The 21,936-nt window shown below is 48.9% G+C and overlaps 1 protein-coding gene across 3 annotated transcripts in view; it reads left to right on the top strand.

Annotated features, from left to right (window-relative positions):
• The window catches only part of SLC41A3 (solute carrier family 41 member 3), an 864,281-nt gene that overhangs the window by 81,880 nt on the left and 760,465 nt on the right, over positions 1-21,936 (top strand). The window contains exon 1 of one of the 3 annotated variants that reach the window (XM_069643388.1): positions 17,151-17,293. The exons of the other annotated variants lie outside the window; for them this stretch is intronic. The gene's annotated coding sequence lies outside the window, so the exon portion shown is untranslated. Of the gene's footprint in view, positions 1-17,150; positions 17,294-21,936 lie in introns of those variants that run through there. 3 annotated transcript variants of the gene reach the window in all.

Raw genomic sequence — 21,936 nt, 5'->3', positions numbered from 1 at the left:
GGGAAAAAGCCTTAGGCACAAAAAACCCCTGTAGTATCGTTGGGTGTCTTGTAGACGTGGAACCAGGAGTACTTATAAGGTAAGATCTGGTAGCAGTGGCTGGAGACAACACGTGGAGTGAAGACTCAGAAACACAGGCAGTCCATTAAGAGGTCCGAGGAACTGGTACACAGGCTAAGTGAGGAAGTACTAATGCAGCAAGCAAAGGTAGTCCAGGGGAACAGGCCGGAGTCTGGTACACGGGAGGTCACAGAAGCAATACTGAAGGTAGGCGAAGGAAGAGCGGAGAGAGTAACAGACCGGAAAAGGAAAAAGGCGGTAAGTGAAGATGGGAAGGTGGGAGGGGAAGCAAGATGGAAGGAGGGCAAGGGAGAATACTGCGAACCAAAAGAGAAAGGGAAAGGCAGACAGGTACAGCGGAAAGAATAACAGAAAGGTTCAGACAGGGTACGAGGACCCGACCAGCAGCAAGCGAGAGAGCAGCACGAAAGCCACAGGTAGCAAGCAACTCAGCCTACGGACGAAACCGGAAGCGTTGCAACGCGTCCGTGACCCGGAAGTGGCCGGTTAAAACACCGGGCCGCGGAGCGTCTAGCCAATCGGAATCAGCAAAAGGGAACCAGGAAATAGGGGGCGTGGCCGAAGCTAGGTTCCGCGTCGCCAGCGGCTCCATAGACGCCAGGAACTCGGCGGTATGACAGTATGCCCCCTCCTATACGCTCCTCCTCCGGGTTTCCCTGGATGGAAAAAGTGGTATTTGCGAAGTAGGACAGGAGCATTAATGTGTGAGATGGGTTCCCAAGAGTTTTCCGAAGAAGGGTAGCCCTTCCACTTAACCAAATATTCCAGCCTGCCCTTATGATACCTGGAGTCACAGAGTTGGGCGACCTCATATTCAGCTCGAGTGGAACCCTGGGGAATAGGAGTCTGTCTAACCTGTCATGCCCATGTATCAGCATGAAATGACTTAAGTTGGGAAGCATGGAAAACGGGGTGTACCCTTTTTAGGTTATTGGGTAGTCTTAGGCGAAAAGCCACAGGATTGATTTTCTGTATGATCTCATATGGCCCTAGATATTTTGGAGATAACTTGGAGGGATGTACCCAACGAGGTAAATATCTAGTGGAGAGCATAACTTGGGTACCCACATCCCATCCTGGTACAGGTCTACGATGTTTATTGGCTTGAATGCAATATCGGGCTTGGGCTGACTTAAGGCCTTCTTCTACCTTCTTGTGTGTCTCTCTAAGGAGGGAGAGTGAAGAATCTACTGAAGGTACGTTAGTAGAAAGGCCCGAGACAGGAAGAATGGAGCGAGGGTGAAAACCATAAGTACCAAAAAAAGGGCTGAACCCCAGAGCTGCATGTGTGGAGTTATTATAAGAGAATTCAGCTAGAGGGAGTAATGTGCACCAGTTGTCTTGTTGGTTGTTGATAAAGCATCTTAAGTACTGCTCCAGGGTTCCGTTCAAGCGTTCAGTTTGCCCATTGGATTGTGGATGGAATCCAGAGGTGAGAGCTCTTTCAATACCTAGTCTGCTACACAGGGCCTTCCAGAACTGGGAGGTGTACTGACTACCCCGGTCTGAAATAATCTTGTTAGGTAGACCGTGTAACCGGAATATGTCTTGGAGAAACACTTCCGCCATCTTGGCTGCCGTAGGGACGCCAGGTAATGGGGAGAAGTGAGCCAATTTGGTAAATGAATCCACTACTACCATGACACAGGTGCATCCTTCAGACGGAGGTAAATCCACTATGAAATCAGTTGAAATTGTGCTCCAGGGACCCTTGGGTACAGCATTAGGTTCCAGTAGACCAATTGGTCTTTTTCGGGATGATTTACTCCTCAGACAGATGATGCATGACTGAACGTACTGCTCTACATCCTTTCTCATTGTAGGCCAATAGAAATGTCTTTGAAGATAGTCATGAGTACCAGCCACACCCCTGTGTCCTCCTAGTTTATAGTCATGACACCAGACAAGTGCGGTCTTACGAAAAGCCGGAGTGGGTAGATAAAGTTTTCCTCCTACTAGGTAAAGACCGTTCCTGATTTCATAGGCCAGATCTTTAGAGTGTTTTTCAATTTCAAAACGACCTCCAGAATCCTCCTGTACCTGTTGAAGGAATTTAGAAATTATTCCGATAGTCCTGGACTGGGGAAACATCCGTTCAAGATTCGTCTCTGACTCTGACACGTAATCACACCGGCGGGAAAGAGAGTCGGCTACAACATTATTCTTTCCCGGGATGTAAGTTATGCTGAATTCGAATTGGGCGAAGAAGTGAGCCCATCGGGCCTGTCGAGTATTGTAACACTCAAACTGTTTGAGAACCTGTAAGTTCTTATGATCAGTCCTTATGGTGAACGGGAACCTTCCTCCTTGAAGTAGATGACGCCATTCTACACAGGCCGCTTTCATGGCTAGAAGTTCTCGCTCAATAACCGAGTAGTTCCTTTGGCTGGAGTTTAGGGTCTTCGAGAAATAAGCCACCGGATGTTCTGTACCCTGGATTTCTTGAAGAAGCACAGCCCCTATTGCGGCTGAAGAAGCGTCCGTCTCTAGAATGAAGGGTAGATGTTGGTTTGGTTGTTGTAAAATGGGTGCTGAACAGAAGGCTTCTTTAAGAGTACCAAAGCTGTCTTCTGCCTCCGTTGTCCATTTAAATGGAGTTGCAGATTTCTTTAAGAGCGAGGTGATGGGTAATATCTTTTGAGAGAAATTTGGGATGAATCTCCGGTAGAAGTTTGCTAACCCCAGGAATTTTTGTATCTCTTTGACTGAGGTGGGTGAGGGCCATTCAAGGATGGAAGACACCTTATTTGGATCCATGGAGATTCCGTGGTCTGACAGAATGTATCCTAAATAAGGAATGGAGGAGGCTGAAAACACACATTTGGTGAGTTTAACCGACAACTGGTTTCTCTGTAGTCTTCTGAATACTTCCCTAACATGTTCCACATGGTCTTCAGGTGTACGAGAGTATATCAATATGTCATCTAAATAAACCAATGTGGTTTGGCACAGGAGATCTGAGAATAGTCTGTCCATAAATCGTTGGAATACCGACGGGGCATTTACCAATCCGAACGGCATTACCTGGTATTCAAAAAGTCCGAAAGGAGTCCGGAATGCTGTCTTCCATTCATCTCCTTTCTGCACCCGGAGTAAGTGATACGCATTCCTCAGGTCGAGTTTGGTAAAGATGGTAGCACCCTGTACAGCTTGTAGGATATCGGTTATCAATGGCATAGGATACCGGTCCTTTATGGTAACCTTGTTTAGGCCGCGATAGTCTATACACGGCCTCAACTCCTTAGAATCTTTTTTTGAGATGAAGAACAGTGATGCCCCTGCAGGGGACTTGGAAGGCCTAATTAGCCCGTTCTCCATGTTGCTGTCCAGGTACTTTCGGAGGTATTGTTTTTCTTCTAATGATAGTGGAAACATCCTACCGAAGGGTACCAATGCACCTGGGGTGAGATCGATGCAACAGTCTTCAGGCCGGTGAGGAGGGAGCTCTACGGGTATCTTTTCAGTTGCCACTTCATTGAACTCCTTCAGATAGTGGGGAAGACAGTGCACCGTTTTGACTTCGCAGCTATTAGTGGTCTTGACGGTCTCGAATCTTGGTTCTGGCAAACATTCCGATTTGCATAGTGAGGACTGAAAACTAAGTAGGTTTCTAGACCAGTCTATACAGGGGTTGTGTCTGCGTAACCAACAGATACCCAGGATAAGAGGGAAGTGAGCAGCTCTGATAATATCGAATGTGATACTTTCGGTGTGTTGTTGGATGGATAAAGTAAGTGCTTTAGTGGTATGAGTGATCAAACCCGAGCTCAAAGGTTCGCCATCAACTCCTTCCACCTTTTGATCTTCGTTTTTGGCTATCCTCTTGACTCCATGTCGTTCTGCCCAATGGGTATCCATGAAGTTTCCTGCTGCTCCACAGTCGAGTAGTGCTAAAGCGGTTACTTCTTTGGGGCCTACTCTGAGAGAAACTGTGAGCACCATCAACCGGGAGTCCTCAGATGTTTCTGTAGAGGATACAGAAAGTGGTGCGTAGGGACTAAAAGCAGCCCCTCGGTAATGCGTCCCAATGCTTACCGAGGGCGAGCGTTTCCCGATCTTCTGGGTGGTACTTCCGGACAATCTCTTAATAAATGTAATGAAGATCCACAGTACATGCACAAGGAACCCTCCCTGCGCCGTTTCCTTTCTTCCGGTGTCAGTGGGGCTCTGGTGGTTCCAATCTGCATGGGTTCTTCTTTAGTTGTCCGTTGGAAGGGTATAGACGCTGGTGAAGGAGTCTCCATGGGAGGGGGTACGCTTAGCCTGTTCTTCCTCTTTTCTTGACGTCTTTCCGTCATCCTGAAGTCAATTCGGAGGGTAGCTGTCAGAAGTTCGGCGAAAGACACCGGTCTTTCTATTCGGGCAAGTTCGTCCTTCAATTCCTCCCTTAAACCTCGCCGAAATATGGCATACTGAGCCTGTTCCTGCCAACCTGCCTCTGCAGCCACCTGTTTGAAAGTGGTGATGTAGGTCAGTAAATCAGAATTCCCTTGACGGATGTCAAGGAGGTCCTCCGAGGCCAAGTATGTACTCTCTGTTCGCAAAAAGGTTTGTTGAATCAGGGCCTTAAAGGCATCGTAGTCCTGTAAAACCGGGTCTGACTGGTTTACTAGAGGGGTAGCCCAAGCCAGGGCATTTCCGATCATGTGGGTGATCATAAACCCCACCTTGGCGTGATCTGAGGCGAAGGTCTGAGGGCGAAAGGTAAAATGAAGATTGCATGCGTCCAGAAATTCTTTAACCTTCTTTGGGGATCCATCAAACTTCCCTGATACTAGGGGAAGTGGAGGTAAATCGGCTAAAGGTCTTTCTCTGTCCGTCATACGCTGTTGAAGGGTGGCGTTAGCAGTCTTAAGGTTCTGCATCTCTAGACTTAGACTTTGTACAGCGGCTACGAGTTCTTGTACCTGCTGTGGGGTGGCCATCTCTTTTAGGCGTTGCAAACTGTCACCGGGATCGGTGATATCTTCGTCCGAAAGTGTAGCTTCTGAAATCTCCCCCTCCCCCGACTCCTCACCTTCTTCTTCCTTCCAAGAACCCTTCTTTTCTTTTCTTCGAGTAGACACCTTTTTTTTATGAAGATAGGGACGACCCCGGAAGGAAGCCACCGTGCTCCCCAAGAAGGGAGAACAGGGGGCCCACCCCCGGGATCGACCAAGAGGGGAAAAAGCCTTAGGCACAAAAAACCCCTGTAGTATCGTTGGGTGTCTTGTAGACGTGGAACCAGGAGTACTTATAAGGTAAGATCTGGTAGCAGTGGCTGGAGACAACACGTGGAGTGAAGACTCAGAAACACAGGCAGTCCATTAAGAGGTCCGAGGAACTGGTACACAGGCTAAGTGAGGAAGTACTAATGCAGCAAGCAAAGGTAGTCCAGGGGAACAGGCCGGAGTCTGGTACACGGGAGGTCACAGAAGCAATACTGAAGGTAGGCGAAGGAAGAGAGGAGAGAGTAACAGACCGGAAAAGGAAAAAGGCGGTAAGTGAAGATGGGAAGGTGGGAGGGGAAGCAAGATGGAAGGAGGGCAAGGGAGAATACTGCGAACCAAAAGAGAAAGGGAAAGGCAGACAGGTACAGCGGAAAGAATAACAGAAAGGTTCAGACAGGGTACGAGGACCCGACCAGCAGCAAGCGAGAGAGCAGCACGAAAGCCACAGGTAGCAAGCAACTCAGCCTACGGACGAAACCGGAAGCGTTGCAACGCGTCCGTGACCCGGAAGTGGCCGGTTAAAACACCGGGCCGCGGAGCGTCTAGCCAATCGGAATCAGCAAAAGGGAACCAGGAAATAGGGGGCGTGGCCGAAGCTAGGTTCCGCGTCGCCAGCGGCTCCATAGACGCCAGGAACTCGGCGGTATGACACCCTGGCAGGGTTTAACTGTGACCGCTGCTGGACTTTGGGAGGGTCAACCCACATGGGAGAATGTGCCAAATGCCTGGGAAATCACTCACTGAAGGGAAAAGCTGTAACTGAGGCCGGACAGGGGTCCTGGACGGCTGGTGGTGCTGCCCCTGGGCTTGGGTGCCTATCTCCCATCTCGGTTGTCCATCCCCATGCCCAGCGGCAGTTCCAGGGAGCCCCGGCAAGGTCCACATCCCTCCCGGAGGGAATAGCTGGAGAGATCAGCCCTAGCCGATCACAGAGTAGAAAATCAGGGGTGGATGGCAGGCGGAAGAACCAATGGTAAACCCACTACTCTGCAAAAACGTAAAGTGTGCGCGACTGCCCAGAGGAGAGGGAATAGTCGTATACACTGAGACTAGAGATGCAGAGAAACACCTCAGACTGACAAGAGAAGCTAGTGCGAAGGTAGGATTCATACAACTGCCCCTACTGGGGAAGGGAGGGGGGGGCAACCTCTATTTATACCATGGAAAAACACTGACAAGGAAAACATGAGATGCAGGTTACCTTTGTTAACAACGGATGCATGGAAATGGATATACAAAATCGAAATAATGACAGCAGGCCATAGATTAGCACGAGGGGACGTAGAGGGACTACTAGTGGCGATCCTCGGAGAGGCCGCTGATGACGTATGGAAAAGGACGGGGTTCCCAGGAGCGACTATCCATGACACGGCGCACAATGGTTCGCCATTTGCAAATTGCAGAGCAGCCGTATGGCAAGCTTTAAGGACACAATACCCAGACATGGCAGACATTATTGCGATTATGGCCCGCAAGATGGGGCTAGACAAAGATCCCCTACCCTATATTCAAGAGATCCAAGAGCTTTGGCGCATTGAAACGTGAGAACCGGTACAGGAGCAGCTCAAGAAATTAGTGGGTATGGAGGCAAAACCTTGGCCAGAAATACAACTCACGATAGTACACAATTTTAGGCTATTGTAAGAGAAAATAAGGAAAAGGAAGCAAAAGGAAGCAAAGCTAGTGCAAAAGAAATTATCGAAGTATGCCTTAGAAGGGGCAGTACTGACAAGTGTAGAAGCACAAGGGACACCACAGCAACAATATGCACCGCAGCCCACGGGGTGGGGGGGGATTTATGGGGCAGGGGAACATGCAGCATGGGTTTCGAGGAAGAGAGGGCCCCCCCAGGGGACACGGTATGGGCCACAAATACATCACAACCAAGGAGGTGTCCAAGGAGGGTTTTGAGGATATGGGCAATAGGTGTAGCAGGGCCCAGGTGATTACGCAGAGAGTTTCAAGGGGCAAGGGAGGGAGCGACCACAGTGCTGGTTGTGCGGACAGATAGGGCACATGTCTAGAGTGTGAAGAAGCAGGGGGGTGCAACACAATTGGGGAGCGCAGTATCAGCAAGCATACCAAGGGGACCAGGATGAATACTACACACAGGTCCAAGCACAACAACAGCAAGGACTGACACTGAGTGCACACCCGCAGACACACCAGCCTATGACACAGATACCACAGAAACAAGCATCCATACCTGAATATTTGCAATTGCTCAGACTCAAGGTAACACACAGCAGCTACCACAGACACAGAACAGCATGCCACCTAGCGACAGGACAATGGCATGCATAGACTCCATAGCAATGACCCCCATTAGGAACCTGGGAGGGGTCACCATGGTGAGGAACAATACATTTTCTGGCAATGGGATGTCCTGGTACCCTCAGAAGGACAGCACACAGATGGACTTGATGTGTTCTATCCAGTCGATCACACCCAACCCTGCGGAGTAACCATGCATTGGGTGTCAATATGTGACAAGACTTTTTTCTTTCTTGTGTAGACACAGGGGTGACTAAATCCTGCATCCAAGACGGATGCTTTAAGTTGTCAGGTGATGCCATGAATACTCAAGGATTCTCTGGGGCTAAGCAAGTGGTTCCTTTCAGACATTAGCGCCCTTTCTATGGGGAGCACGATTTATCTTTGCCTTCAGTTTACTCTTGACAGACAACTGTAAACATACTAGGGAGAGACATCATGAGCAGACTTAACAAGACTATTTCAATTATAGACAAGGGGAGAGTGTGCTCTAAACCAGGGATATACTTTCTCAACATAAGGGAAATCATTCAAGCATATTGTGGACGGAAGGCACAGAGGGGTGTGCCAGTGGACGAGGAGCTGTTCCAATATGGGACTGAGATTGCAATTGCATGGCTCCCAGGGCTTCAAGGGAAGATGTGGCACATTCCAAATGAGTATTTGCTCAGACCAGAGATACCATTGGATCAGGCAGAAGGGACAGTAATACCACTGGAGATCGAGGCAGTGATTGTGGGAGATGAGTGGATAGCAGTACATGGGATGGACAACACAGGAAGATCATGGCGAGCAGTGATCACCATAGCTGAAGGGTAAAGATTGCCCACAGTGACAGACCAAGAACCAATCAAATACAACAGATCAGACCATGAGATGGTGTTCGAAATGAGTGTGACATATTGGATAAAGATACACTACAGAGAGGTACCACAGAGGATGGCAATGGCGCTGAAGTCACCACCATCCTTCTAATAGGAGGATTTGGCCAACTTTCCCAGCATCCTATGGAACACTAAACCCTATGATGTGGGGCTTTTGAAAGGAGTGGGGGGGTGAAGATAAAGCTGAGGCCAGGAGCAATGTTGCCCAGAGTTAAACAATACCCACTATCAAACGAGGCTGACGAGGGCATATATTAGGCAATTGCAGCACTAGTGCAGCGGGGCATTCTAGTGACATCAGAATCACCATGCAACACTGCTGTGTGCCCAGTCAAGAAAGCAAAAGAGGGTCATGGCATTTTATCTTTTGGTTCCGAATCCACAGTCAATTTTATTTAGCATTCCAGCAGAAGCTGTCTGTTTTGCAGTCATAGACTTGAGGACTACCTTCTTCCCTATACCATTACACCCACAAGACTGACAAGATTTGACTTCCTTTATTTAAAGACACAAGAAGTGTAAACATACAAGACTTCCTCAAGGGTACTTTTAGTCACCCTCCATATTCAATAGGGCCCTCCAGATGGACCTAGGCAACGTACAGATGGAGAACACGGTCATACAGTATGTAGATGACATTTTGATTTTCAGCACGACAGAAGAACAGTGTAGAAATAACTCAGTTCACATGCGGACAGTGCTAGCTGACAAGGGTTACAAGGTGGACAAGGCCAACTACAGTACTGTCAGAAGGAAGTGCTATACATTGGACAGGTGATCTCCCAAAATAGCTGACAGGTGACTCCGGAGAGGGCAGAAGCAATGCAATATGCAGGACTGCAAAACGCACGACAGTGAGGGAGAGGCAATCATTTTTAGGACTGTGCAGGGCATGGGTCTTTGACTACAGCACTCATACTAGGCCTCTACCGAGTGCTCTGAAGGAAGCACAGAAGGGACTCAAGATAATACGATGGACAACAGAAATGACTGAGGCATTCGATGAGCTGAAGGAAGCAATATGTACAGCTCCAGTGTTAGGGATCCCAGATTACAAAAACGAATAATTCTAGTTCTCACACTCCGATGGGGTAGTGATGACAGCATTTCTGTCACAGAAGATAAGCTTGGGGCACAAGCCACTAGCATACTACAGTGGGACGCTTGGCCCAGTGATGAGAGGACATCATCCTTGCGAACAAGCTTTGGCTGCTGCCGCATTAGCAGTAGACAAATCAGCAAGTATTACCATGGGGTGCAACACCACTCTTCACGCGGAGCATGCCCTCTTTGCAATAATGGAGAAATCAAAGAGCACACTGACCACACAGAGAGAGCATGTATGATGTGTTACTATCAAACGATCACTTAAGGTAGTGAGGTGCAGACTCGTCAACCAAGCGACTTTTCTTGCCGACATCTTACAGGACGGTGACTATGCACATGACTGCACAGAGAACATACAAGAACTCAGTGACACCCGCAAGGTACAGGAGGACACCCTTGAGGGGTGAGACATGCTTTACATTGATGGATCCTCGACAAGTGACCAGATAGATGGGTCAGGCATACAGGAACAGCAGTGGTGAGGCTAAGAGAGGATGGAACAAACGAGGAAGTGATCAGTGCATGATTGCCATCACACTATTCAGCACAGGCAGCAGAATTAGTGGCTTTAATATTCGCACTGGTACATAGTAGAAGAAAGGAGGTGACCATTTACTCAGATTCCCCGTACCTGACGTCCACAATACACTCTAGACTGTCATGATGGATGAGGAGGGGCTTCGGGAGGGCTGACAGGTCCCCAGAACAACATGCACATTTGTTGGGCAGGTTAGTGGAAGTCATACAATATCCAGAGCAAATAGCCATAGTGAAATGCCAAGCACACATGCAGAGGGAGGATCCTGTCTCAAGGGGGAATGAAGCAGCAGACACAGAAGCAAAGTGCACCTTGAAATAGAGGCTTCGTCACATGCACGTGACTATGCAAAAACAATGATACTAAAAGAGGGATACAATATATTGCCAGCAGCACAAATAATGGAGCTGCACCCAGGGAAGAAAAATACCTATGGACTAGGAGGAGATGTACAATATCTCTAACAGATGCCCTTTGGTGACAGAATAACACTGGGAAAGTGGTCATGCCGCTCATATTGTTGCACACAGCATTGACTCAGTTACATTATCCATCACACACAGGGAAGGAGGGGCTTACCGCCCATATTGGAGAAACATTTTTCTGTCCCAATTTGGCAGAACACGTGTCTGAATTTATGACCAACTGCCTAATCTGCAAAAAGTTTATGGCAGGACATACATTGAGAGTTGTGAGAGTAGCCATAACTTGTCCAGCTGGTCCTTTCCAACATTTTCATGCTGTCTATGTTGACATGATCCAAGTTAACCACGCATACTGCTACATGATAGTTGTAGTTTCCCCTATTCACTCGGTGGATTGAGGCAGGCCCCTGTTCTCATCCTGCTGCCCTCAGTGCAGCCGAATCTCTGGACGGGAAGTGTTCCCACGATGGGGCATGTGTGAGGTCTTGTGGTCTGACAACAGCTCTTACTTCGCCAACGAGATGTTCAAGCATATAACAAAGTTGCTGGGAATTCAACACATGTTTTCATGAGTTTACCACCCGCAAGCAATCAGACTGTGTGAACGCCTCAATGGTCTCTTGAAGGAAAGCATTGCCAAAACCAAAAATAGTACACAAGAATTGGCTCCACTGCTTACCATTGCCACTCTTTGCATTGCGCAACAGGCCCGTGTCCGACCACCATTTAACCCCACATGCAGCTTTCCCTGGCTCCTCCCACGAGGGCACTAAAAGACGCAGAAAGTGGTGCAGCTGTGTTAGGCCAAGAAATGGATGACTACGTTACTTCCTTAATTACCAGTGCATCTTTTATCTCTCGCCAAATATGACAGCAGGAAGGCCCTGAAGCCAGCGGAGAAAACGACATTGTCAACGACCCAAAGGACTTGAAAGAACTAGTTTGCCTGGGGGATCAGGTCCTTTTGCGAAACTTTGTCCATTGATAGGACAGACCCAGATTCAACAGCCCATACACAGTTGAGACGTGGCCGAAGGAGCAGTGAAATTGGATTGAAAAACAGTCTGAAACCACCTCGAAGACATCAAGCCCTACAAAGCTGTGACCTTGCCTGGCAAAGAGATCGACAGGGCAAACGATCAGCAGCAAGATAACTCATAACATACACTGCCGAGCGGACTACACCCAATAGTTACTCGCTCAAGGGCAGCAAAGTTAGGTCAAGGACGTCCTGCACATTCAGAGTCAGGATACACGGTCTGTTATTTTCTCCTCTATATACATTCTTCGTGAAAGTGAGACTGTAATATTTGATGATTGTTCATGTTGTCCAATGATTTACAACTTGATACATTTTCTGGCCAATTTGTCAAGTTTATTAGATGACCCAACTGATTCCGAGCATGTCCACCTAGAGTATACTATCTTGTTTTCATAGCATACTTGGCCCAGGCTTACCCACAACTTGAACGAGGAAACCCTTCAGTTCTTGCAATACTAAGAGACCCTGGAATTAAAACGGTGTGGGAACAGCTATTTGCATTTGCCATAAGTGATTACATGGCCCACGGGGCTTAAAAATAACCTGAAATTAACCAAATAATGCTCCCTTTTGCGCATTTCAGTCAGGCAACTGAGATCTTCAAACTGAACAAGGATCCAGCAGCACGGGCAAAAATGTGCTTATTTTGTCGTGTCTCTTATTCCCAAGTGGAGTATTTGTATTCACATTCTGGAGAATCTCGCTTGTGTCCATTGAAACTGCTGTATCCACTACTAATATTACCCCAACCCCAGTACGCTGAACAACCATGTCTGGTGGACAGGAGAGCACTGAAGGCACAATAAGAAGAGGTAAGCGCAGTGCTGACACTAACATGAGGGGTGTATACCTGTATCTCACCAACACTGCTCGAGTGTCTAATAACATGTGGTACAAGCACATGACAAGAGTAGGTAAGAAAACCACCAGGGAGATGGCTGCTCATTAATCCCCTACGCCATGAGTGCCTCCAGAAAATGTATAGCAACTGAAATACCAGCAGCAAGAGCCCAATGCCTCTTCATGGTTACAACTCGAGGAAGATTTCAAGGGAAGACAGCAACATTGAGATGGATGTCTCAGGCAACCTTCTCGTACAAAGATAGTTACATAAAGACTATTGACATGATGAACAACTAATTGGCAGTTGCACCAAGCTATACAATATATAACTGAGGAGCCACAGAAAAGCGGCATGGAAACGATAACACTGAAGGAACTGCACTGCCCAAAGAGAGGGGTTAAGGAAATAGGCGGAGAACCAGGATGTTGGTAAAGACCATGGATGCTTATGTATGGCCAAGTATACACAGAAGAATGATGGAAAGATGGAGTAGTAGGAAGCAAAGCACACACACTAGTACAAGCACAAGTTAATACCGTACAAGTAGAGAATGACAAGTGCCTGAAGGAAAGGTATGCAAGTGCCAAGTTGATCACCTGGGTAGAGAACGAAGCTGGCCCGATGCCTATAATACCCTTGAAGAAACGAGCATTGTGCTACAAGAATGAGGGAGAAGTGAAAGTTGGTGAGAACACTGAATGTCGGTACACCTTAAAGCATCCAGCTATGAAGATAGGCACCGCAGTACTGATGGATCATTACTGGGCATGTGGATCCAAGGCATACGAGAAGCTGCCAACCAACTGGAGAGGAGTTTGCTCCTTGATACACATCAACATGCCATCACTGGTAGTGCCTCAGAAGGATATAAAGCTTGAGGACTTCCCTAAAATGGACACTAATAAAAGGAAGAAAAGGTCAGTTAGATTGGAAGAAAAAGTAGGAAGGAAACTGAGGAAGTGAGTAGAGTGAAAAGTAACTATTTCTCAGATGATGTGCCACCTGAACACAGGCTATTTAGCAGAACAGAATTTTTTTGCGTCTGTGGTTCCAGCAATCTGGACATATACCAAGGCAAAATGGAGGCAGATTACCAGGTCGGAGTTGATGCTGATGATAAACTCTACAGTGAATGGATTCAGTGTGATAAAAGACGAGCTTGAGCCGTAAGGTTGATGGTGTTCCAGAATAGATATGTTCTGGACCTTCTCACAGCAATGGAAGGAGGAGGAGTTTGTGCAAAAATCATGAGTTCCTGTTGCACGTTCATACCTGCCAATTTCGGAGAGAATGGCACACTGACCGAAGCAGTGACACAATTGTCAAAAATGCATACCAAAATGGAGAAAGAAGCCAAGGGGACTCAAAAAGACAAAAGCTGGATAGCATACCTCTGGTCATGGATGCCATCATGGCTGGCAAACGGACTGAAAGTATTACTAGGGGCACTAATATTGGTACTAGTGGTACTATATGTGATAAAGATCTGCATCACTCAATGTCACAAGATGACAGAGAAATTGATAGGGATGAAGGTGATGATGATGTGAATATAGAGTTGCAAAGGACAAGATAGGGGAATAAAGAGACAAGCTGAGAGCAAGACTAAGGCGATTTGCACTATTCCCCTAGGATAAAATGAAGTTAGACAATCCATATGACAGCAAGAATTTCAGAGGGAAATGGGTATGGTGCAACCCAGAAGGAGAGTGCAAGTACATGACCTGGAATTTTGACAATCATGCAAATTACTACGGACATCTCGGAGGACTGGTCAAGATATTTTTGACAATCATGCAAATTACTACAGACCTCTCGGAGGACTGGTCAAGATATGGCTACCCATAATAAAGGTAGTACCATATACTGAAGTGGTCAACAGGTCAACCAGAGGGGGGACTGAAGAGAGGGTCCAAGGAATGCCCCTCCTCACCCCCAGGAACATAACAGGACGTAGAACCAGGAATGCTCAAAAGTCACCCATCTTATTTCGGATGAATCCCAAGTGCAGTTTGCTGACCAGCTGCAGAAAAATGGAATACATCCTCATAAATGCAAGCTCAAGAGCTCGATTTTGTGGTTTACAAGCATGTGATGCCGCCGAGCTAGACAATGGGCACTCGCCTGTGGCGGGAAAGAAGAACCAATTCCAGCACACCAGTCGAGGAATGAAACAAGTGTAAACGTGGAGCGTACTGTCATAGGCAAAGGCGGTACACTACCAGATACAATACAGACACATAGACGTTTCACATCGCCTTGAAAGGGTGCACAGAGGGCTGAGAACCGAATCGAGTCCCAGGCCTGGGGAGATCAGCCCTAGCCAATCACAGAGTAGAAAATCAGGGGTGGATGGCAGGGGGCAAGAACAAATGCAAACCCACTACTCTGCAACAATTTCTTGAGGACAGGACATGCCAGCCACCTGACATATGAGGACCAGTAGAATAACCTTGATAGGGAACTTCCATAGGGGTTACCACTCGATACCAAATCATTTGTGGTGATACATTTTTCGAGGAAGGGCCCAGGGGTGACGTAATGTGTCCACAAAACCGGTGCATGGAAAGCTGATAAGTACCGAAGAATATTGATTGTCTTGTATGATCTCTGACAGTTTTTTGTAATAAACCACAGTTCTAACTTGGTGTTGGCTAAGTCCTACATTTATTCTGGGGAAGAGTGTTGGGCACTTGAGAGACAGGCAGACCACCAGACGACCTCTGGTATACCTGGGAGAATTGGGGTCTGTGCCAGTTCTGGGGCTGGGTTTGGGTGGGGCTCTGTGCTTCCTATGCTTGTCAGTGTTTGTTGATAGGTCAGTCCAACTCTGCAGGTTCTTCCCCAGGTCTCTGGTATTGGTCCTGCCGGGACATTCTCTGAGCTCTATCAGTAGTTTTGGGCTCCTTTTGCTTCCTTGTGCCATCTGGTTTTGCATACACGTGGGTGCCGGTATTGGGCTTCTCTGCCTTGGTGGCTGAGGCCATATGCCTTCATATTGCTGATCCCTCTGATGGCATTTGGCAGACATTGCCTGTGTTTAGGGCCATGGGGTGTAAGGACCACCCCCATCTATTTGGGTTTAGGGAAGTCTTGAAGCGAGTTTTGTTGCTGGATGTTCTTTCTGGGCTTGGTTTTTTCATGCCCCAGCCCTTGTGGGGGTTCTCCTCCTTGGGATTGAACCCTGGTCTTCTTTTTCCTTCGGCCTTCTGCGGTTGAGTCCTTTGTCTTCCTTGACCTAAGCTGCCTGGTGCTCTTGGCTGCTTTCTCATCACTGTTCCTTCGGCTCAGAGGTCCTTGGGGTGGGCCTCCCTTCCAATGGTTGCCTGTTACTTGGGTGGGGTGCTGTGACCCACTTTCCTCCCTTGTTGGTGCCAATGTTTCTTTCCCTGCAGACATGGTTCTTCCCACTTACGGGTCCCCTATAATCCTAGGGTGTGGGCCTGAGCTGCCATTGCTGTGGCTTGCTCTGTATTGTTATCCCTTTCCTGAACTGAGGGGTTTTGTATGTCGGGCAGCCGCTTGATTGCATTGGCTGGGAGGGCGACTTCTGTGATGTTCATCGGTCATTGCCTTCTGGCTGTATCCTATGGCTTCTGTATCGGCTGACTTGTTGGTCCCTTTGGTTGTGCTGGGGCGCTGCCCTCTAGCCAGGCTCCCTTCGGGAGCTCTGTTGGGCTGCGCCTTGGGTTACCCTTACGCTTTGTACGGCTCTGCTGGCTTTGTGTCGCTACTCCCAGTGATGGTTCCTTTAAGGTGGATTGTGCTCTTGGGGTGGTTTCCTTCTGCCTTGTGCTTTGGTGCTGGTTGCTGCATCTGTGGGCTATTGTGGTGTGTGTATCATTGGGCCCTTCCACATGAGTTGGGCTTTCTGTCTGCTTCAGAGGTAAGTACTGGGACGAGAAAGAGCGAGGTGGATGTAATGCCACGATTACTTACCGGTAATCTTCATTACTCTTAGTCCTAATCTTACTAGTTGCGGTACTGATGACCCACCGCACATGCACGGGGAGTGGACAGTCCCATGATCCGACGTGGTAATATGAAAACTGAGGATTGTGGGCAAGTAGGAGGTTGTATAATTTAAAAAAAAAACTTCCAGGGAATCCTGAAATCGGGCCCCGGCGCAACAATTACTACGCGAATGGGGGCATGAAATGCTTTTCACGCCCCCATTTCCTTCCCCAGCGCTCTCCCCCAATGAGAGGAGTGTGCCTGTGAGCACACCCCCTCCCCACAACAGGCCAGCAACATAGAGGTAGACTAACATTTTATTTGTATTTACTTTGGTTCTACTTCTATTTCTGTGGCCCGTCGCGTTTAAAAAAAAATCTGGTCACCCTACCTCAGAGATAAGTACTGTGACGAGGAGGAGTACGACTAAGAATAATGAAGATTATCGGGCACTAAATACCCCACAGAACCTCAGCATTAGTTTCCCCGCTGTGCATTCCTCGCACTCTTTCTCCCATACCGTACTAAATTTTACCGACTGCTCCCTTTAGAAAATGAACATTTCACCCTCGTTGCAGGAGCGTTCCACAGTGGCGGTTATCGCTACATCCATGACGTTCCATTGCTTAGGTACGCGTAGCCTGCAAGAGCTCATTACACATGTATTGCAGCAAGGCCGTTTCTCTGTGATACAAAAGGCAGAGCTGAGCCTCAGCAATGGCAGCGCGCGCCGCGCATGTCCGATTTGTACGAGTTTCATCGACGTCATGCGTGACCGTCCACGACGTCGTAGGACGTTCCTTCTCTGTGTCGGAGGTACACAGCGTAACAAAAATGCTGCGAAGATGACGCCGAGTTGACGTGTTATGGCGCCCCCTACTGACAAATTGTCATAATCACAAAAAAGGCGGGCATCGTAGAGCTCGTGGCTGAGGTAAGTCAGTGTCATATTTCATTCAGGAACGATGCCACTTTAAGGCAATTTCGAGTCGTTTTTGGGACAAAGTCAGTGATTGTATGGAGCACTACTCAATCGAAATATTGTTTGGCTAGAGATGGAAGGGTAGTCACCAGAAGGGAAATACAAACCCTTTAAAATCAGAAGAGTCTTTGAGAGACTAATTTGTAAGTGTAGGATATTTCTGAATACAAAATGTATGACAGGAACATTCATAACTCTCAACTTTTTGTGTCACCAGGGGTGTGAAAACATGCAATTTTGTTTTTTTGCAGTGAGAGCCCATTGAAGGGCATACAACTCAAATCACATGCTTTGAGCGGGTGTCACCCACCATGCAATCATTGCACTCACCTGCTAAGCCCCTTACACACCCATATAGTTCAATGGGCTCTTACCAGACAAAAATAAAATTGGCTCTTTTCACCCACCCATGGGATACAAAAGGTCGGGAGCTATGGCAGTGTATGATATGATATGATATGGCATTTGTAACGCGCCTATACACAAGCGTTTCAAGTGTTTCAAGGCGCGACGAGGCAGGGAGGGGGAAACAGGGGAAGACAGACAATGATCCTACTAGGCCAGGTGTCATTCAGATTGCGCAAGTGCAGGGGAAGGGGGAAGGGACAAAGCGCAAGGGGAGGGGAAGGGGCAAGTGCAGTACAAGGTAAGTATATATAATAAAATGAATAGGGCCAGCTGGTGGCAAGTGCAAGGTAAGTGCAGACAAGTGCTGGGAACGGGGGCTGTAGGGATACAGAGACAGTCCCGCAGAGCAGGGGTTGCCAGCGAGGCAGTGCAAGTGCAGAGTGGCTGGGCGCAGGACCGAGGTCGGCGAGAGTGGCCCAGTTGCAGATTCGGTGCAGATTCAGCGAAGAATTAGCAAGGGAGAGGGAGAGAGAAAGCCGAAGCAAAGAGGAAGGTTTTGAGGTGCTTCCGGAACCGTAGATGGTTCTCCTCAAGTTTCAGGGAGGCAGGAAGGCTGTTCCAGAGGGAGGCCCCTGCCGCGGAGAGAGATCTACCCCCAGCTCGTTGCTTCGAGAAGCGGCTGACCCAGAGGGAGTTGGAGACGGATGAGCGAAGGGCTCGGGAAGGAAGATATTTAGGAAGAGAGAGTTGAAGGTATTTAGGCCCCAGAAGGCCTTGTAGACAATGCAGAGGGTTTTGAACTTTATCCTCGCAGCCACTGGGAGCCAGTGTAGAGACTTCAGTCCTGGAGAAATACGGTCCCTGGGCTTAAGGCCAAGGACAAGTCTCGCAGTTCTGTTCTAGATGAGTTGCAGAGGGCGGAGAGTGGAGGCAGGCAGATTAAGAGAGAGGCTGTTACAGTAGTCCAGCTTTGAGAGAACCAGGGCCCGTGAGACAGTGAGCTTCTGGGGGAAGGAGAGGAAGGGAAGAATACCTCTGAGGAGGTGCAGCTGGTAGTGTGACTTCTTAGAGACGTCAGATATATGGGGAGAGAAGGAGAGTGTTGAGTCGAAGATAACCCCGAGGTTTTTTGCCGTGCAGGTAAGTGCAGGAAGAGGGCCAAGAGAGGCCGGCCAGAGAGCTGCAGGGAAGCAGGGAGTGGGTGTGCCGATGAGTAGAATCTCAGTCTTACTGGCATTAAGGCAGAGGTCATTGGCAGCACACCATTCCTGGATAGCCGACAGACAGTCAGAGATGAGGGAAGGAGAGGAGGAGGCCGAGGGTAGCCTGAAAATGAGCTGGGTATCGTCCGCATAGCACTGAAAGTTGGGGCAGAGAGCGGCGATGCGGTGGGCAAGGAGTGCCAAGTACTGGTTGAACAGCCAGGGGGAGAGATTTGATCCCGGGGGGACACCACAGGTGGAGAAAAAGATGTCAGAGAGCAAGGACCCCAGTTGGACCTGGGAGGGTCGATTGGAGAGGAAAGAGGTCAGCCACGCCAGAGCCTGACCAGTGATACCCAGGTTATCACGGAGACGGTTGAGCAGGATGGCATGGTTGACAGTGTCAAAGGCAGAAGAGAGATCGAGCAGAATGAGAACACACGGAGTGTTGGAGTCAAGGTTCAAGAGTAGGTCCTCACGGATATTCAGGAGAGTAGTTTCCATGCTTCTGGCAGCTCTGAAGCCAGATTGATGGTCATGAAGACTGCCAACAGATTCAGCATGGAGGTTAAGCTGGGAGATGGCCAGTTTCTCCAGGAGCTTGCCCAGGAAGGGAGTGATGGAGATTGGGCGATAGTTAGCCTGGCAGGAGGGGTCAGAAGAGGGTTTCTTAAGAAGAGGGTGCACAAGGAAGTGCTTAAGGGGGGATGGGAAGACTCCAGAGGGATAGAGTGGTTGCAAAAGTCAGCCAGGGCAGGAGCCAGGGCGTCGATGTGGTCCTTGATAGTTTTGGAGGAACAGGGGTGAACCTGTTTGGATGAGACTTTCATAGATCGGACTTGTCTGGAAACCTCATCAGCAGAGAAAAGGGGAAAGGCAGAGAAGGAGGGAGGAAGGGTGGCTGTAGAAGGGCCAGAGGAAGAGCCAGGAAGAGAGGGAGGGAGGTGATAGGAGGAGAGTGAGGACAGGATGTCCTGAGTTTTAGAGATGAAGTGAGAGGCAAGTGCAGTGCAGAGGGCCTGGGAGGGGACAGGAGAGGTAGAGACTGCAGCAGGGTTGGCAAGCTCCTTGCAGATTTTAAAGAGTTCGGCCGAGTTGTTAGATGCCGCAGAGATGCGGGCTTGGATAAAGGCTCTCTTCTTGGAGAGAACGGAGAGACGGTATTGCCTTTGGAGCAGGCGGCAGGCCAGTTTGTCAGAGGATGAACATGAAGCACGCCATTTCCTCTCTGCCACCATGAACTTGCGTTTAAGGGTAACGAGCTCCGAGTCATACCAGGAGTTACATTTGGCTTTAGGCTTCAGGCGGATTCTCATGACAGAGGCAAGGGTATCAAGAGTATCAGATATAGCAGAGTGGAGCATGGCGAGGGCAGTGTCAGGGTGGGAGTCAGAAGAATGGGGAGGGGGGGGTGCGAAGGTGGCAGCGAAAGCCTCAACTGACACGCGCTTCATGGGTCGGATGACCGAGAAGGTGGGTGGCAGTGGTGAGGGTGGCTTTGTCAGTGGGGTAAGGAGGGTGATGTGGGAGGATAGGAGAAAGTGATCACTCCAGGAGAGAGGGACGGAGAGGGGAAGGTCAGAAGAGATCAGAGCATCAAGAGCGTGCCCTGAAGAATGAGTAGGCCCAGACGGGAGAATAGAGAGTGAGAGAGAGTCGCAGAGGTCACGAAAGAGTCCCGTGGGGGGACAGGAGACATCCAAGTGGATGTTGAAGTCACCAAGAAAGAGGAGTTGAGTGGTTGAGGACAGGAGTGAGGAGGAGAGGTCAGCCCACTCGGAGAGGAAGGAGGAGATTTGACCAGGTGGCCGATAGATAGTAGCCACCGTAAGGGAATGGCTAGGAGAGAGAGAGAGACGGCAGACAAGGCATTCAAAAGAGGAGTATGACTGCGTAGGAGTGACAGTGGCAGGAATCCACTCAGGGAAGATAAGGGCTACACCCCCCCTGCACGGTTGGGCCTGGGCACGGAGAGGATCTTGTAGCCGTCGGGTAGGAGTGTGTCAAAGCTGGTGACAGAGCTGGCCGTGAACAATGTCTCAGTGAGACCGAGGACGTCAAGGTCCAGTTCCTCAAGAAGGTGACAGATATCAGAAGAATGCTTGATTGCAGAGCGAGAGTTAAGAGTGGCAATGTGGAGAAGGTTGACATCCTTGAAGGACTTCCGGGGAGGAGTACAGATCAGAGGTACGCCCTGTGGAGGTGTAGAAGAAGGAGCAAGAGAGGGGGCAGGGAGGGAGGGTAGAGGCAAGGTAGCCGAGGACAGAGGAGGGGGGACAGCAGGAGAGGAAAGGAAGTTAATGAGGCATGGGAAGCGTCTGTCAAAGAGGTGAAGGTTGGCCTGAGGGGCTTGGACCAAGACGGTCCCGTTAGCGTAGACATTAATGATGGCCTTAGAGGAGTGGAAGGAGGCCAAGAGGACATCCGAACGGGTGCCACCATTAATGGGAGAAGAGGAGAAAGGAGAGAGCACAGAGACCATATGAAGGGTCCATAGGTCAGGCGAAGGCACGAAAAAGAGGATGTCAGTGAGAGTTTCCTTGGAGCAGGCACTAGTGTAGGTGTATGCGATAGGGAGACCTGGGCTGGAGACCAGGATGTCCTTTTTAAACTTTTTCCTACCAGATTTAGTGAGGAGAGCAGGGTAGTCAATAGAGAAGTAGTTAGAGAAGATAGGCGAGATAGAGAGCACCATGGAGTAGGAGGGAGTGGGGAGGAGGACAGACGATACAAGAGCACGCAGGCAGTGAGAGAGCGGCCAGCCCTAGTTTACCACATTACAGAACAGTGCACCTCCAGTGCATGAGTGCGTATTAGGTACAGAGGCCACCTAAGTTTGAGAATCCTGCGGGGGGAGAAAAAACCCTGATTACCAAAATTCAGGGTCGTGAATGGGGCTTGGCGGGTGAGTAAAATGAGTACAGGGCGGGTAACACCCGCCAAAAGCATGTGAGTTAAGAGCTATGAACATTGTTGTTGCATGCTAACCAATTCCCCTGTTTGAAGCGATATAATATGACTGTTTTTTTCTTTTCTAAGTGAGAC

Source organism: Ambystoma mexicanum, chromosome 2p (assembly GCF_040938575.1).
Source record: "Ambystoma mexicanum isolate Mex_15411 chromosome 2p, UKY_AmexF1_1, whole genome shotgun sequence".
NCBI lineage: Eukaryota > Metazoa > Chordata > Amphibia > Caudata > Ambystomatidae > Ambystoma > Ambystoma mexicanum.
The sequence above is the reverse complement of the archived record's forward strand: the minus strand, read 5'-3'. Positions and strand labels throughout refer to the sequence as shown.